This window comes from Zosterops lateralis (genome assembly GCF_965231275.1).
Source record: "Zosterops lateralis genome assembly, chromosome: 3".
In the NCBI taxonomy this organism is placed as follows: Eukaryota; Metazoa; Chordata; class Aves; order Passeriformes; family Zosteropidae; genus Zosterops; species Zosterops lateralis.
This window is the reverse complement of record NC_139764.1, coordinates 107,793,608-107,810,757: the sequence shown is the minus strand read 5'-3', so window position 1 is coordinate 107,810,757 and position 17,150 is coordinate 107,793,608. Positions and strand designations below refer to the sequence as shown.

General features: G+C 41.6%; 1 long non-coding RNA gene across 1 annotated transcript in view; it reads right to left on the bottom strand.

Annotated features, from left to right (window-relative positions):
- LOC310906932 overlaps positions 1 to 2,991 on the bottom strand; it is a 226,187-nt gene extending 223,196 nt beyond the window's left edge. Inside the window, exon 1 of the long non-coding RNA XR_014589500.1 lies at positions 2,542 to 2,991. This is a non-coding gene — a long non-coding RNA (uncharacterized lncRNA). The remainder of the gene's footprint in view (positions 1 to 2,541) is intronic.
- Between the last annotated feature and the right edge of the window lie 14,159 nt (positions 2,992 to 17,150).

Below are 17,150 nucleotides of genomic sequence, written 5' to 3'. Positions count from 1 at the left end.
AGAAATTTTTTAGTTATATTTCGGGATTCCAAAAACCTCAGGAAGATTGAATGGATGGTATAATAGATACAGAAAATCACCAGTTAAAGAATTCTAAAATTGACTTGGGATGTAAGGAGAAAACATTGCTCTGAAATAGCTGGGACCCTTTCTTCAAATTCTGTGGGAGAAAGAAAGAAAAACTTACCTGTATATCTCTGCCTAAGATTAGTTAGAATGTCATAAAGTGTTCAGAAGAAAATAATAGTGCACAATCTCAACTTCATGTAGTTGGCAGACTGTAGATTTCAGCCAGAAAACCTTTCCAGGCTTGAACAGACTCAGATTTTACTGCGAGTTTAGAGAATCATAATCCAGTAATGAATCAAAATGAAATTATAAGACATCTCCCAGCTGTGCATGTGAAGGCAGGTGGGTGTGTTTCCAGGGGTGCACTGGAGGCTGCAGATCTCAGGGCTGGTGTGGAGTTGTTCAGGCAGAGTTCAACACATTATCCTCATAGAAATGGTTTAGTGGCTGAACTGTGTTTGCTTGTGACAGAGCAAAAGTAAATCTGTTGTCTTTTCATGCCATAGAAGGACCAAGGACCTCATCAAAGCAAAGGTCAGAATAGTTTAGCAAAGTACCTGTAAATATTTATTGTTGTATGAACGTCTGTCTCCTACATAATGGTTTGAATTCCCTTAAAGTTCTTGGGAGTGAAGGAAAAGCACTGGATGCTTCACTCAGATCTGCATTTTTTTCCTAGAGCTAGTTTCCAAAGTAGCTCTGTACTTCACTTTTATTACAATTACTCAGAAAAAAAAATTGCTGGATAGAAGTAGAAAACTTTTCTGTTCTTATTCCTAAAAGAAATTACTAGTGTGCTGTTTCAGTTTGATCTGTGCTTCCTGGTTTTGGTCAGGTTGAAATAATGAATTTAATAATGGCCTCTTTCTTTTTCTCTGCAGAAATTAATGACAAAATGCTTTTTCCTAGTGAAAAGCTCAGGAACCTTGGAAACATGGACTGCACCAGCTCCTACCAGCACATTTGTGTGCAAATGTGTAGCTTATATGTAATTTATGTGGATGCCCTTGAATAATCTAAGCATGTTCAGCAGTGGCTGGTTAGTGTGTGATTCCCTGTCATGATATGCCTGAGTCTTTTTTTGAACATCTTTCCTTCAACAGGAAGGTGTTAATCATTTACCAGTCCTCAAGGGATTGCTCTCAAAGGTTTAAAAATTCCAGCTATCATCCTAGTAATTATCTTTTATCCTTCTGTGCCTTCCAGGGGACATTATTTTCAAATACTGTGTTTGGACTTCTAATGAAGTTCTTTATTAAATAATTTTCTGCTTCTTGGATAGACTTTTTTCCGAGTTCCAGTTTGTGTTATAAGGTCCAGCCTCTGACTGGGAGCTCCCAGTATCCCAGCAGAGATCCTAACACTGCTGTGTTGTCTTTTAGAGGGAGAGATTGCAAACAGCAGGGGGTTTAAAACAAACAAATAGATTCTTCCTGAACATTTGGAATGGCTGAGGTGAAGGCTTACCCACCATCATGGGTTTGCATGTTTTCCAATCTTTTATTCCTTTAGGAAGAAAATGTTTTTAGAGGGTAACACTTCAAGTTGCACATTTTTGACTGCAACTTTCCTCAGCTGCCATGGGGACTTTAGGCTCTTGTAATGTGAATGCTCTAAAATTAATCCTCTGGGTGTAGAAGGCTCTTATTTACACAGCATCTTCTCCTTCCCACTGATGGTATGATTTTTACTGCAATAAGAACATCATGAAAGAGATGTTTAGAAGAAAAGTTGGGTCTGTTCTCATTGACCTGTCCAAGACTGAGCCAGGCTCATCTGCTTATGTGTTCATGAGTTCCATCCTCACCTCCCTGTGCTGTGGTGACTCAGTGCCCCAACCTCCCTCTGGGCTCTGTCTCTCAGTGAATATAATATTTTCAGAGTATTTTAAGTAATTTCACTGCCTCATTTGATTTTACTCACCTTCTAATTTTTACTCTGCTCATTTTATCATCTCCCAATTAATCTACTTTGGCCTCAGAATATCAACCAGCTGTTAAAAATAAACTATCATAGTAAATGATTTAAACACATGCTTAATTTACTTATGTTAAACATACAGGTAATATCTTAGATATAAAACATATAGTTAATATCTTAGATATATAATCAGCAAATAGATCTCTGCCTCTTTGCATGTAGAAATAATGAAATCCCTACCTTGAGCCATGGTTTGATTTATGTAAAATCTTTTTGGATTTAATGATAGCTCACAATTTGAGGGCAATAGCAGCATTAGCTTTGCAACACTTGGTATACTGTGAACAAGAATTAGTCATTAAGAGGTGATTCTTTTGCTTGTGGAGAAAAAGTACAAAAAATATAATGCTCGTTTGCTTGTTTCAAGAATTAGGCAACTTTTTTGTTGTTGTTATCAGGACATACTTTGTATAGAAACAGAGGTAGTTTTCTTTCCTCTCATATTAATGATCAAAAAGCCCTTAAAACCCAATTTGTCCTTATTCAGGACACGTTGTTTTTTTTGTTTTTTTTTTTTTTTTTTTTTTTTTTTTTTTTTTTTTTTTTTTTTTTTTTTTTTTGTTTTTTTTGTTTTTTTTTGTTTTTTTTGTTTTTTTTGTTTTTTTTTTTTTAATTCTGCAAAGGTTCTTGATCCTGCTTCCCTTACTAAGAAGTGAGAAAGTAGCTCTTTTATTAGAAATGCATTGAGAGAATCAAAGAGTCATTCAAATTAGAAAAGACCTTTAAGATTGTCAAGGCAAACCATCAAACCAGGGCAATGACCAGTCAAAAAAAGAGATTTTATTTGCAGGAATTTCCTTTACTGCCTTAAAGACTCTGTGTCACATTGCTGTGGGGTGGCACAAAAATGCTACTCAAGATTATTAGAGGACATTATTTTAATTGCTCTCTTAAAAAAGAACTTAAAAGAAAAGAGTCTCTTATTGACTTTAATATTTAAAAGGACAAAGTGCTCATAAACCTCATAGACTGGGAAATTAAAATATCAGTGTTCTCTCAGAAACTGGAGTACTTCTACATTTGCAGTTCCATATATTCACATCTAACTGTCACAGAGACAGGAATCATCCTTAGTCCAGAGGCAAATATTGGTTTTGGCTAATTTAAGCCTCCAGGAATACACCAGGTCTGTACCTGCCCCTGATGCCCATCAGGTGCAAATTAAACCAGCACATGCAGGGTGAGCTGGCAGGAGGAGAATTACTGGGGTCACAGCAGCCCTTTGGCCCCTGGTACCAGCCAGGATTTCCATTGTCGTAAGAAACTCTGGTCTCCAAAATATTGTAGCTCCATCCAAGTCTCCTTTTGGGAACAGTTCCTGGCCCACAGTTGGGATTTCTTGGTTGGGTGCTGGTTTGTGTTGACTGACACTGTGGCCAAACATTCAGCTCCAGTGCAGGTGACAGGTTCAGTGCCAGGGAAGGATTTCCCTGCAGTGATGTGGTCAATGAAATCTGAGTCACCCTGAAGTCTGAAATAAGTGGAAAGGAGGTGAGGTAGATAATGTCCAAGGACAAGGCAGGTACTTAGGAAATAGTGTGAAGAACTGCTCTGATGTTTTTTCCTGGGCTCAGCTTATCTTGACATGAAAGGGTCTTCTTATCATTGTCTCAACACAACCCTCATTCCATTGATATCAAAATGCTGGTCTCCTAAGTTTTATACTGAAATCTTTCAAGAACACAGAGAAAATTAATCCCTCAGACATGGAAGATATATATATATATATACACACAAATATATAAACCCTCACCCTGGGTGAAGTGTCTCCCACTTATTAGAAACATATTCAAATGGAGAAAGAGGAATATTTCCTTTGCACTATTTTACAGAAAAAATAATATTTTTAAAGCAATAATCTTCTGCTATGATTACTAACTGCATCTTTAGTTTTTAATTAATTAGTTTTTAATTTAATGTTAATTTAATTATTAATTTTAATAATTTCAATTATGAAAGCTCCACAAGCTGATATTTCACAGCTCCAAGCACAGCTCCAATGTCTTCTAGGTGACTTGAGAAACTTACAATTTTTCTTTGTGGCATTGAAGGTAATTCTATTCAGGACTGGGTTTTTTTTGGTAGTAAAATTGTTAATTTGATGGTAGAGCCTTCTGACCACTGTGCAGAGTGGTCAGAGACCACTGCAGAGACTCCCCTGCCCCCACACCTGCTCTGACCCAGCTGTGACAATCTATGTTGGACTGTGGCATGACCCAGAACAGGCATAAAAGTCTGCAAGACACCTCACGGATCCTTGGTTTTCCTTCCAAGTAAATAGAGCACGTCAGTAAACTCCAGCCTCACACCTGTGGGACTGGGAAGGTGAGGAGACTGGTCCAAGGACTAAAATGTGTAACATGCACAGGGAAGGAACAGTGCCTGGGAAGGGAGTGAGGAGAGAGGGGAAAAGGCAAGTGAGAGACAAGGCTGAGGTGTGGAATTGCACAGGGAGATGAAAAGAGGAGATGTCTCTGCCCTGAAACTCTAAAGGGGATTTTGGGGATCATTACATCATAGAAGATGCAGTTTAAATGAATGAGGATGTATTTTCAGAAACTCTCCCTCTTTCTTTTATCTCTTTGAGCCTCTTTCATCTCCCGATCCTTTTTACTTCAAGAATTTTCTCTCTTGCTTTTACCAGTTTGAAAATATTTCTTTTTTCCCCCTAGTTTCTACTGCTGTTGCTGCATATTCTTAATTTATTTTCCTTTTCCTCTCTTTTGCAATCTTCTCTTCTCTTCTCTTCTCTCTTCTCTTCTCTTCTCTTCTCTTCTCTTCTCTTCTCTTCTCTTTGTTTTATAGAATAGAGTTTGTGTTTTCTCCTGTTTGCTATGCCCAAAGTGTACCCAGAGTGAAGAAAGCCTTGAAAATACAATTTACACGTGTATTTGACATTGGATATCTCAGCTGGTGGCCTCAGCTGAGTCATCCTTTTGTTAAACTGCCTGATGTGGCTGCTGCAGTTCCTTGATCACTGCTCCTTGTTGGGAGTCATGGAGGCAACAATCAAACCTTCTCATTGTGGTGAATAAATCAGTGACTGCAGGAGAGACTCGTGTGACATCCTGAGAATCAGGCAGCACCAAGTTTTGCTTTTAAATGAACATGTATAATAGGCCATGAGTCAACAGAGGTGGATAAAAAAAATTTCCTCTGTTTCTTTACTCTCTTTCCCCCAGGAGAATGGAGCTAAAAAAAGCCTGGAGCCGTAATGAAAAGATACAACATTGCTTCAAGGATATGGAGTCCATCAAAAGATTCATCTTTTCATGGAATCACAGGATCATTTAGGTTGGAAAAGACCCTGAATATCATCAGGTCCAACCATTAACCCAGAACTGCAACCTACCACTAAACCATGTCCCTCAGTGCCACACTTACACATTTCTTATATACCTCCAGGGATGGTGATTCCATCACTGCCCTGGGAAACCTGTTCTGGTGCTTGACAACCCTTTCGGTGAAAAAAAAATTTCAGATCACGTTCATTAAATAAAACAACCCCAAAAAAAAACCCCAAACCAGAACCTGATTCATTTCACACCTTCTGCCAGGTTCTGCAAAAGGTTTATTTTTCTTTAGGATGTGATACTAAGACAGTCTCAATCCTCTCTGCTGTGTAGAGGTGTGTAGTCAGACTAGGATGCCAGTGTGTCCAGAGACTGAATAAACAGGAGCTGAAATGAGAACTACACTGTTAAAATCATTATTGTCTCTAAAGGATTGTATTGGAGCAGTGATGACTGCACAAGCAGAGTCTTCTTTCTCCCAGTTAGGAGAAATGGTTTGGATGGAATCTTATCCCAACCACTTGCTAAACCAGCTGGAATAAGGTAGATTAAGTTAAAAAAACTTACACTAATAGCAGGGAAGTTTGCAGCTGAAAGAATGGCAGGTACAAACTCAAACACATCTCTTCAGATAAAGATGGACAGGGAGGGGATTTGCTATCAAAGAAGGGATTTGCTGCTCTTTTGAATGATTCCATGATAAAAGTGGTTTCTGTTTTTGTTTTGAGGTGATTTTTTTTTCCTCATGCTTAAAGATAAAAAGCTGACAGATATTTAAATTTTGATGCTTAGCATTTTACCAACTCCCATTAGGTGGGATGGATTTTAGCCTGCACATAAATTATCTTCATATGGCACAAGATAAACTCTGGACTTTGTTGGCTGTTTCTCTGCTCTGTGCCATCCCTGTCCCTCCTCTCAGGAGGCTGGGGACCACTGGCTGAAAGCAGAGCATCCCAAGGTGTCCTCACTGCTGGAGAGAGGCCTTTTTTAAAGTGAGATGTATCCAGATGGCCTGAGAGAACTGTCAGCAGGTGGCCTAGTTTGAAGTTGTCTTTGGCAAGTTCTGCACACCCAGAGGACAGAATTAGTGGCTTGATTGATCACACAGATTTTCTATGCCTTAGTAAGAGAAATACATTGCTCCATGCAGGCATGCTAAAGGAAACATTGCCTACGTTTGCACTGGAGGTTGGTGAAAGGCATTTTGGAGGGATGTGTGAGGAAAAGTTAGAGTCAAGAATAATTTTAGACCTAGTTCTACAGTTGTAGAAAACTTGGCATTTTTAGAGGGCAATTCACTTGAGTACTCTCAGCTCCTCATTCTTAGTGAGATGAAATGGCCTCTGTGATTACATATTTAAGGAAGGAAAAAAGCCTCTCTGTTGGATTGAGAATGTGTGAGAGGAGCAGCTCTGCAGACACCAAGGTCAGTTCAGAAGGAGAGGCAGGAGATGCTCCAGGAGCTGGGGCTGAGATTGCCCTGCAGCCCATGGTGAGGACCATGGAGAGGCAGCTGTGCCCCTGCAGCCCGTGGGGATCCATGGGGAGCTGAGATCCACCTGCAGCCCATGGAGGAGCCACAACAGAGCAGGGGATGCCCAAAGGAGGCTGTGACCCTGCAGGAAGCCCGTGCTGGAGCAGGGTCCTGGCAGGACATGTAGCCCCATGCAGAGGAGCCCATGCTGGAGCAGGATTTCTGGCAGGATTTGTGAACCTGCAGTGGTCCCCACTGGAACAGCCCATTCCTGAGGGACTGCAACCCATGAGAGGGATCCACACTGGAGCAGCTCATGCAGAACTCCAGCTCGTGGGAAGGACTAACACAGAAACAGTTTGTCCTGGGATCTGGATCTGTCTCCTGGGAGAGAAAGCTCACACTGGAGCAGGGGAAAAGTGTAAGGAGCCCTCCCTCTGAGGAGGAATGAGCAACAGAAACACCATGGGATGAACTGACCACAGCCCACTTCCCTGTCCCTCTGCTGAGGGAAGGAGGGACAGAAAATCCAGGATGCAGCTGAGCCCTGGAAAAAAGGGAGGGGTGGGGAAAAAGTGTTTTGAAATTTTATTTTCATTCTTATTACCCTACACATTGCTACACAAAGTATCTCCCTTCCAGAGGGTGGAGCACTGTGGGGAAGGTTTAAAGGGTGACGGCAGTAGAGCTCTTCCAGTGTCATTCCAACAAGGAAGAGCTGGGCATGAGCACAATTGCTCCATTTGGAAAATCCCATCACAGCGGGGATATTTAAAATATCCTTCACAATGGCATGAGCTGATCCAGCAGAGTCCCTGTCTCAGTTAACATGTCCTGGCAGACAGAAGATGAGCCCCCAGAGGAGAGAATGGCACCCTCCTCACCGAGCTCTTCTGTGCCTCAAGCTTTGCACTGGCGTGGTGTTAACTGACTGTGTCACAGTGTGTGACTGGGAGGTTTGCACAGCCTGGCCCTCTAATGAGTGCTGGCATCTATTTCTCAGACAATAATAAGAACAGTTTTGTTGGACACATCCAGATGGGTGAAGCCCTCGCACCCAGATCCCCTTTTTTCATTCCATTTCTTGTAGTCGAGGATGAAATGGTGTAAGCAGAGCAGGGAGTTAATTTTTATCTCAGTTGATCAGTGTGACATTAAGCATCAAGCCACAATTATTATTTTTTTAATAACCATGTGAGTAGATGCACTGAACACTTCAGACACCCCTGCCCTTGGAACCACATTTGCTGTGCACTGGTGTTCTTTGTGCTGCACCAGGATTACCCCACAGTGAGCATGGAGCTTTGCTGTGCCTCATGGTGGGTGTTGAAAAGACACCTCTCAGTGCTGTGGTGTATCACTAATGGAAATGTGCCATTCTGATTTATTCTTTATTTGCTGTTGCATTAAATCAATAATTTTTTTAAAAAAGCTGCTTTAAAAATAGAAAGAAAAACTGAATGAATGAAGTGGCAGGCTGAAGGATATTTTTCTCCTGTACCTTTCTTTTTTCCTGTACATTTTTTTTTCTAGCAAAATCGATAAAATATTCCATTTTCTGCCCTTGCAAGCATGTTCAATATTGGCTTTTATTTCTCTGTTTCTCATGGTACACGCCACTTATGTTCAAACAAGCTTGGGGAGACCAGCAGTTTCTTAGTTTTCTTCAGTCAGTGGAACATTTTCCAAACTGTGGGGTTTTTTCCTCTGAGATTCCTGAAAAAATGGTTCAACAAGTTGAATCCTTGAGTCTCACCTCTTCACTAAACCTGAACTAGTTCAAGAGACAGTTCACAACATTCAACTACATCCTCAGCCTGCTCTGGCACAATCAAAATCTTATAAAATCCCTCGCTTTTGTGGTTTGCCTGGGGCTATTTTTATATTATTTTTGTTAGTGAGCTTGTTTCCCAGCCATCTATGAGCCCTTACTGTGCCAGGATTTTCACTTACATGTGTTTTTTTTTCTGGGATTTTGCCATATGTAGTAAAACTGAATCTTACCAAATATGACCAAGTCCAAGATTTAAAGCTACTGGACAAGGAATGTGATTAGAAAAATAACCCTCTCACCTCTTTTCTTATTTTGCTGTTAAGATTTTAGTGCTCTGTCTATTTTGCTGCTTGAGCAAGGAAAGCAAGTCAAAACCAGTTAATAAGATCAGTTAAGATGGGAACTAAGATGAGGACAACCATCAGTGATCTGTTACTAGCAATGACAATGTCACCACCTGCAATAAACTGGGGAATAAACTCAATTTCCTCCCATTGCCAGCTTTCATGAGTGGTTATCCATGATTTCTGCAACTTCTTTCCTGGAGATAAGTGAAAAGGCCCAGAAGGACTTTGATAGTTGCTACAGACTCAAAAACCAGTAGATGTGAAATATGAATCAAAGTCCTCTTTAAAGAAACTAATGTTTTGAGAAAAACCATGTTCCTGCTGTCTCCTAGTGCCAAGGCCTCTGGATGATGCTCCAAATTACATCCATCTTTTCCTTCTTTTCCACCTTTCTTTGCCCCTTCCAAGGGGCATCCTGAATTTCCAAGTCCTGGCCATCCTGAGTTATGCTGCTCTCACAAAATGCTGATGTTTGTTCCTCTGCTCCACTTTGGGGTGAAGAACTGGAGGTGAGAAAGACAACAGATGTCACCTCAGCACTTCCACCTCAAAGCAGGCAGTTCTTCCCAAGGCTTGTGAGGCAGAAGCACAGGGGTGGGTTTGGAGGGCTCAGAGATCCACATCCCAAGAGCTGTCCTGGTGTCTGCAGCTGTTTTGGCACACACTGACAGTCTGGAAGACTGAAGTTCTTACCTAGAGTGAATTTCCTCATTGGAAAATCATGTACTTTTCACCTTTCTCTGCCAGGGTTGTTCACCCCCTGAATAAAACATGAGATTAACGATGAGCTTGTTCTGCAGAGCAACCTCAAACCAACTGAGCATAAAGCTCTGTGCTCTTGTTAATCCTGCAGTGAACTGGCCTCAAGTCACTTGCCACACAGGGTCCTTGATGGTGCAGCCTGGATTTTGGGTCAGTTAGAAACTCCCTTTTTGGAGTTTCATGCTTCCTCCCTTTGCATGCAGTGCTTTTGGGCTGAAGGACCTGAGTGTGCCAAGGAAGGGTGAGCTGACTGGAGCCAGTGTGCACCCAAAAACTTGGCTACTCCCAGTTCTTGCATAAGGAAATGAGAAAACAAGTTGCTTTTCTTTTTTATGTAACCATCAGAGAGTGGTATCCAGCCTTACTGTGAGAGTCTGCCCTGGCTCAGAGGAATTTCAATATTTCTGGAAATCATTTTCTGCCTCTTATCTTCTTTAACCATTTTAAGAGAGAATCCTTTTTTTTGTCTTTTACTGCTAGAACACAATCCTTCCACCTTTCACAAGCATAGAAAGGCACCCATGAAATCATGACAATATTTTTTTTAAATGAAACCAAAAGAGTGTCATCATTTATATTTATCTTTAATACTAAAATGTCAAGTGTAGTCATTTATTAAAATCTTCCAGTGACTTCTGCAGCCTCTTAATTCCCAGCCCCTTCCAGAAAGGTGATAGGGTAAGTGTTGAGTTACAAAGCACCTCAAAGTGTTTGCTGCAATATTATTTCTGTATCCAGGATTGGATTCAGTCTGCTGTGTTACCTAGGAAAGTGATTCTTGACCAGAGCTGATGAAAGAAAACTGACTCTGAGATTCAGCAGTACAGACTCAGAAATCTGCCTCAGCGAAGAAAATCGAGGATCAATCCCTGTATTTCATCCTTGCAAATTTCTTCTGCAGGCTTCAGATTTTATTTTGCTGCAGTGAGGATTGAAAGGGCTCCAATTAATGTAACAATTTTCTGCATTCGGGGTAGTGATGGTGATTTGCACACACACCTTTTTATCATCCAGCCCAGTCTTATAAGTGCCTGGTGGTGCTGGTGAAGAAAAGTGAAATGCAATACTGAAAGAAGCTTTCATTACCTCTGTAAAAGCAACTTTTAGTGCTGCAAATCTTTCTCCTCTCTTACCATAAAAGTAAGAATAACTTGATGAGGTAAAGCACCTTCAAGTTTAAAAGCATCCTCCGTTCTGTGGTGGGGGGGATGCTCAGATTCCAGCTGTGCTGCAGGAGGGACCCAGCAGTGTGTGACATCTGGTGTGACAGACTCTGCCTGGCTCTGCCTTAGCCCCTTCCTCTGCCTGCTGCACTCCCGGGGCTCCCTGCACTTGGGGAAGCTGCCTGGCACAGGCAGAGGGGCAGGAATTTCATGGGGTGAGATGGATGATGGACAGCAGCACCACCGGGGAGAGTGAGGGAGGGAGGGACAGCGAGTCTGGGAGTCCGGGATGGGAAGTGGCAGAAGGAGGGGGCTTGGCTCGTACTGAGGAACAGAATGATCTTCCCCTCTCCCTCTTGAACTCTAAAACTTGAAACAGCAAGAGAGAGCACTGTGGATTTATGGATTTATGCTTTTACAGATCGCTGTGGTCCAGACTTTGAAAGAAAAGCAGCTGTGGAGCTCTAGGGGGGATGCTCTACACAGAGTTCATTTATAAGGTAAGTCCTTTTCCTCCTCCTGTTCTGGTAAGATGCTGAAAGTGTGGGTATTTACATGCACAAGAATATGCAGGTGCAAAATGGCAAACACAGATAAATGCCAGGGTGCTTGTCTTACCTATTTGCACTGTATTTTTAAATTTAGGTCCATTTTCATATTATCTTCACTCATACTTAGTTTCTCAGACAATCCTTTTGATTGCTATTTTATTTTTCTTCTCCTTCCCATCATAGGAATGAAGATGTCAGGGTGCAGCTTTCTGAAGTGTACCTAAGAAAGTCAGAAAAAAAATCGTGAAAGTTTTGATATTGCATGGTTTAATTTATTCTTTTCTCTCCTCCACCCCTTCTGAGTGCATTGGAGTGTCCAGGCATGTGTGATATAACCAGGGATGATTTCATGATGTAACAGGACTGGCCAGTCTAATGCAATTCTGATAAATACTGTCCTTTTTGGACTGGTGTTTCCATTAGTCTTTCTGAAATTCTGCCCAAATCTGTCATTGTCTTTATTACAGAATGAATTTGGAGGAGAACTGATAATTTGTGTCTTTGGGCAATACCAGGAGCCTAAAACATTGATTGATTTGATACTGATTGTCTGACTGGTATTGATTTTATGCTGATCATTGGTTAATTTCAAAGTAAGAAATTAAAATTAACACCCCAAAACATTCCCTTACAAGAGAGAAGGTGTTTTCAGAAACTTGGCTCACAGACAGAAGGGAACTGCTTGGAGTTGAACAACTGTAGGTCAGCACAGAGTTGTGATAGCACTTCGCACCAAAGAAAATGCAGTTCTTTGTATTTAGCAGACCCCTAAGCTTCATTTAATAATAAAATAGCATTGAAGCACTCACCTGAGAATCAGGCATCAGCAAATCCTTGTATTTGTGTGGGTTTGGAGGATGTTTTTTGCTGAGCTGGATTCAGACACCCACTCTGTGTGCCTGCCTGCACCCCAGTTTGCAGTGCTGAGCTTCCTCAATGGCAAACAGGCAGCAAAAGGACAATTTTAATATCAGGGTCAGCCTGTAACAAGAGGAGAGAGATCCAGCAGAGAGAGAAAGTTGCATTCCCAGCCCCTGACTTGTTACATGACCACACGTGGATGACTAAGCCACTCTAATTAAGTTTATGAGCTGGAAAATAGTTGTGCATTTAGTTATTCCAAGCATTATGTTTTACATGAGGAAGGATCAGATGAGATTTCATGCACTGGTCTGCCAGGAAACCTCTTGGTCATCCCCGGGTCAGGATTTTGTGTGCCTGCAGGACGTTTATTTAGTGGACAAACGGGCAGTGATGTTGAAGCAGAGCGACAGGATTTCCTCTACAATAGGAAAATTCTGTGGAAAAGTGCTCCAGGAGCCTAAACCAAAATTTCAGGTGCTGTATCTTGAGATCTGGCACTGCCTTTCTGCTCTTCATCTGGTCTTGTTTTCATGGCTTGTTGCTTGTTCTCCAGTGGTGCTACATTTGGGGTACAGATTTCTTGGTTAAGACGCCACTTGCTGGGTTACTGAGACCATTTTTTGTTCCTCTCTAATTGATTCCTGGCTGTGGCTGCTTTCCATTTTCTCCTAGACAGCCTCTGCTGGTTATGTAGCTCCCACATTTGAGTGGCACATGCTTTTTTTCACAAGTTAGCCTCAGGAAAGCAGGAGTGTGAAATGCAATGCTGTCGCTGCCATAGAGAGATTCAATAAAACCTCTACAGCCTCTCCAGATCCTGTGAAATGCTTGCCTCTGTCTTCTTAAGCTTTGTTTTGGATCAGGTCTACAAAGACAGCCAGGTTCCCCCTGCATGATTAGGAGAGGGGTAATTTGTCAGGTTACTTTGCTATAACAAGATCACAGTATTCATTTGGTCACTCCCAGGGCTCCCAGGAAAAATACTGCAAGAAAATATGGCCCTTTCTGCCCCAGACAAGAGCAGAGGTGGGTGCCATGAAATTCATGATCAAGCCAAGCTTAAATACGAATGTAAGGAAATTCTGATGTGTCAGAGGGATCTCTGGGAATACAATGGGAACACAGAACTTTTCCTCCTAAAAGGTTGGCTGCCATCACTGAGGAACTTTGCAGAGAGTGATTAGATTTTGTTGAGGGGTTGTTGCCCAGGATGATTTGCATTTAGGTTGGGTTCATGGCCTAAAGCCCCAAGCAGCAGGAAGTCTCTGTTGTTGGTTATCAAACATTTATCTTTTCATAGTTCCTAATTTTAATACCCCAAATTGAGTTGTTTTCAGTTCTTCTTAAATGCCTTCTATTCACCAGAAAAAATATTGTTTGGTTTCAAATTCAGATTCCTGTGAATTTATCTGATTGCTTTCCTCTCAACTTCTTGTATTTCTTGCAATTCATACATATTTTGTGACATATTATCATGATGAATTGAATTTTTTTTTGGAGTCATTTAAAACACTTTTGATGCCTCATTCTTGCCAAGTCAGTGTTCTCCTACCCTTTTCCATATGTGTTGGCTGTTCAAGGCACTTGAATTTCCCTTTCATTGCACACAGCCCTGTTTGTAATGTATTTTTCCTTAACAAGGTTTTTATCAAGCCTGAATTCAGCAGATTATTGGATCTGCACTAATTACATCCCTAAAATACTGAAATGAATCCCCAATATTGTTTTTCCCCAAAAGGATCTACCTATATCAGATATTAAGGATTTGGGAGGAAAATGAGTCTCTCTGACCTAATGATGTAAGTTGTTCAAGAAGTGTATGATCTCAACTTTCTTTCTTTGAAAATTTTGATTAAGCTCAGGAAAAATTTACTTTGGGGAGCTGTGAAATTTCCATTATTAGGAACAGTCTGGACACTCATCTCTAACAACAAAACCAGGATTTAACCTGCTGTGAAATCAGATAAGGGCTGAAGGAAGTATTCCATGATTTGCAGGCCCCAGCACCTTCACATTCTGTTCCTGGATGAATATATATATATGGCAATTTTCAGGGATATTATCAGGCAAGAGAGCATTTTTTTGTTGTTTTATTGAGCTATGGGAAAACAAACTCACAAATAAATTGGATAATTTGGATGATTTCAGGCTTGTGGATGGTTTTAGGTGTCCTCTGGATATTGAGAATGAACTGTATAAATTTTGAGAAAATAATGCTTGTGGTTTTTCACATCAAACATTGAAAACATATCAGGCTGCTGAGACTAATCTGAAATTTCAATTTTGATCTCTTTATTGTAAATAAATCAGTTTTCTTCTGAAGATGCTGTTCTGGGGAAAAAAAACCCAAAACACCACAACTTCAGATCTCAGAGTGTATCTGCAAAATCTTAGTCTGTTAGAGATAAGAACTTCATTTGTACTTCATGGTACCTCTCCATCCCTTAGGATACCTTGTGGTTTATAATAATTTTCCAAACCAGCAGAAAACATTATTCTTGCTCAGATCACTGCCTTGGGAGCCATTGCACCAGAACACATCAGTCCATTTGTCCACCTTCCCCTGTAGATGCAAATTCCCTCTGATTTTCTTTGTGGGGGGAAAGAGGTTTAGCAATTTACTGCAAATTCCACATCAAGTAGAAGAAGGGATGAGACTTGGCAGGACCCAGGGGGTTGCTCTGTGCTTGGTTCTCCAGACTTTTCTGCTCCCTCAGAAGTTTAGGGGACTGTAAGAATTTCCTTCAGAAGGTGGGAAAATAGGTACACCAGGATGGAAATGTGGGCAGTGGCAAAGTCTTGGTGCCTGATGAAATATAAATGGGCCAAACCCCAGCCAGGACAGGTTGTGTCAGTGGTTTAGAGCTGCCAAGGCAGCAATTATCCTGAAGTTCCCACCTCCTCCAGGTGATGCTGTAGAGGAACATGGGACCTAAAGGCCTCACAGGCTGGAATTTTTTGGGACATGGAAAATCTCATGCTGTGCCTGCTGTGATCCAGCCACTGGGGAGTCTGCAAAACCCTGGAACCAAATGTCAGTGGCAGATAAATAATGGAAATAAACCAACTGGGGCAGGATTAGATTGGATATCAGGAAGGAATTCTTCCCTGTGAGAGTGGTGAGGCCCTGGCACAGGCTGTGGATGCCCCATCCCTGGAAGTGTTCCAGACCAGGTTGGATGGATCTCTGAAGCAACCTGGGCTAGTGGAAGGTGTCCCTGCCCTGTGACAGGGGTTGGAATGAGATGGTCCCTAAGGTCCCTTCCAACCTAAATCACTCTCTTCAGTGACTCTGTGATAAATGACAGGTGACAGTCAGGTCCTGTTGGTTGCTGTCACTCATCTCCTGCAAAACATCTCAGTGTGTTTTTGGTATCATGCTTTTGGCAACTCTGTGTGGAATTCCCTGGATTTGCCTAAACCTTAGGAAAAACATCAGGTGCTTTGTAGCAACATCCAAGATTTTCTCCCCTCTTGTTCTGTGCCCTCCCTACAGGAGGAAGAGGTCAGGAAGGCAACCATTGTTATGTGGTTGAATTCTATGCTGAAAGACGTGGGGATGGTGTGCAGGTGAGATGGTAAAAACAGCCTGGCCAAGCCATGAAGAACATGTTGAAACAACCCCAGTGAGACATGAGGAGAACAAAACTGATGTAGGGCTGGCAAAGCTGTATTGATTAGGCCAAACAAGAAACCTCAAATCACCTTTTTTTTCTTTAATCTCAGAAGTTTTGAGGGTTGATATTGGAATTTTATAGTGTCTGAGTCAGGAGTTTGTATCTCTTGAGGCTGGCTATAGTGGAACTGTTCCATTTTGAAGAATGTATTATTTAAAAGTGGATTTTTTTTTGTGTATTAATTAAAGATGAGTGTCTGCAGCACTGATATAAGCACAAAGCCATTTCTAATAATCAGAGTGAGTTGATTTCTTTTGTTGTGGTTTTAAATCTGTTTTCACAGGCACTGGGAGCCTTCCAGCACAGAATGTGCTGGAAAGAGGGTCAGTAGATGGGCTGGATGGCAGCCTGTGGTGCAGGGCTCTCTGTCCCCAGCTTTGGACATTGGAGACAGACCAATATGGAATCTTTTGGTCTTCTGAGGGAGCAAAACCAAAACCAAACCAGTCCCTGATAACTGGATTTTTTCCCAGTGTTTGTCCAAGAGTGTCTACCACACTGCATGAAGCACTTATGTCACCAAGTATCTTTTGGGAGCCTGGGTTTTAGTCTATGGTTATTAACCGGAATCAAGGAATCAATTATAAAAAAGCTTATAACTTAATTTTTTTTTCTGTTTTCTTTTTAGTGCTTGAAAAGTGTACAGCCTTGGTAAAATGAAGGTCCTGAACAGCATCTGTTTTGCTCTGCAGATCCACTGCTGTGGGTCTGCACTGCCAAGGAAAGTGAAAGCAGCTGCAGACATGAAATTACTATTTTTAAAAGTTATTGCACGTTTTTCAAAGCCTGGTAATAAATCTTACTGCATAGTCTTGAAACTGAAAGGAAATAGAAGCACCTAATCAGGGCTTTATTTAAAATACCTGAGTGGTGTTTAGCCCGAGATGGGGACCACATACACAGAGGGCAGTGAGGAGATGGTTGCCAGAGAAGCTGTGGATGCCCCATCCTTGTAAGAGTTCCAGGCCAGGTTGGATGGGGCTTGGAGCAACCTGGGATAGTGGAAGGTGTCTCTGCCCATGGCAGGGGGGTTGGAATGGAATAATCTTTGAAGGTCCTTTCCAACCCAAACCATTCCATGATTCTGTGATCTGAATGCAGCTTTCCTGTCACCTCTGCCCTTCCAGTGCTCCTGTGGGATGTTGTATTAGGTTGTTTGGGCAGTGATAGGTAAGCATGAAGCATTTTCCTGA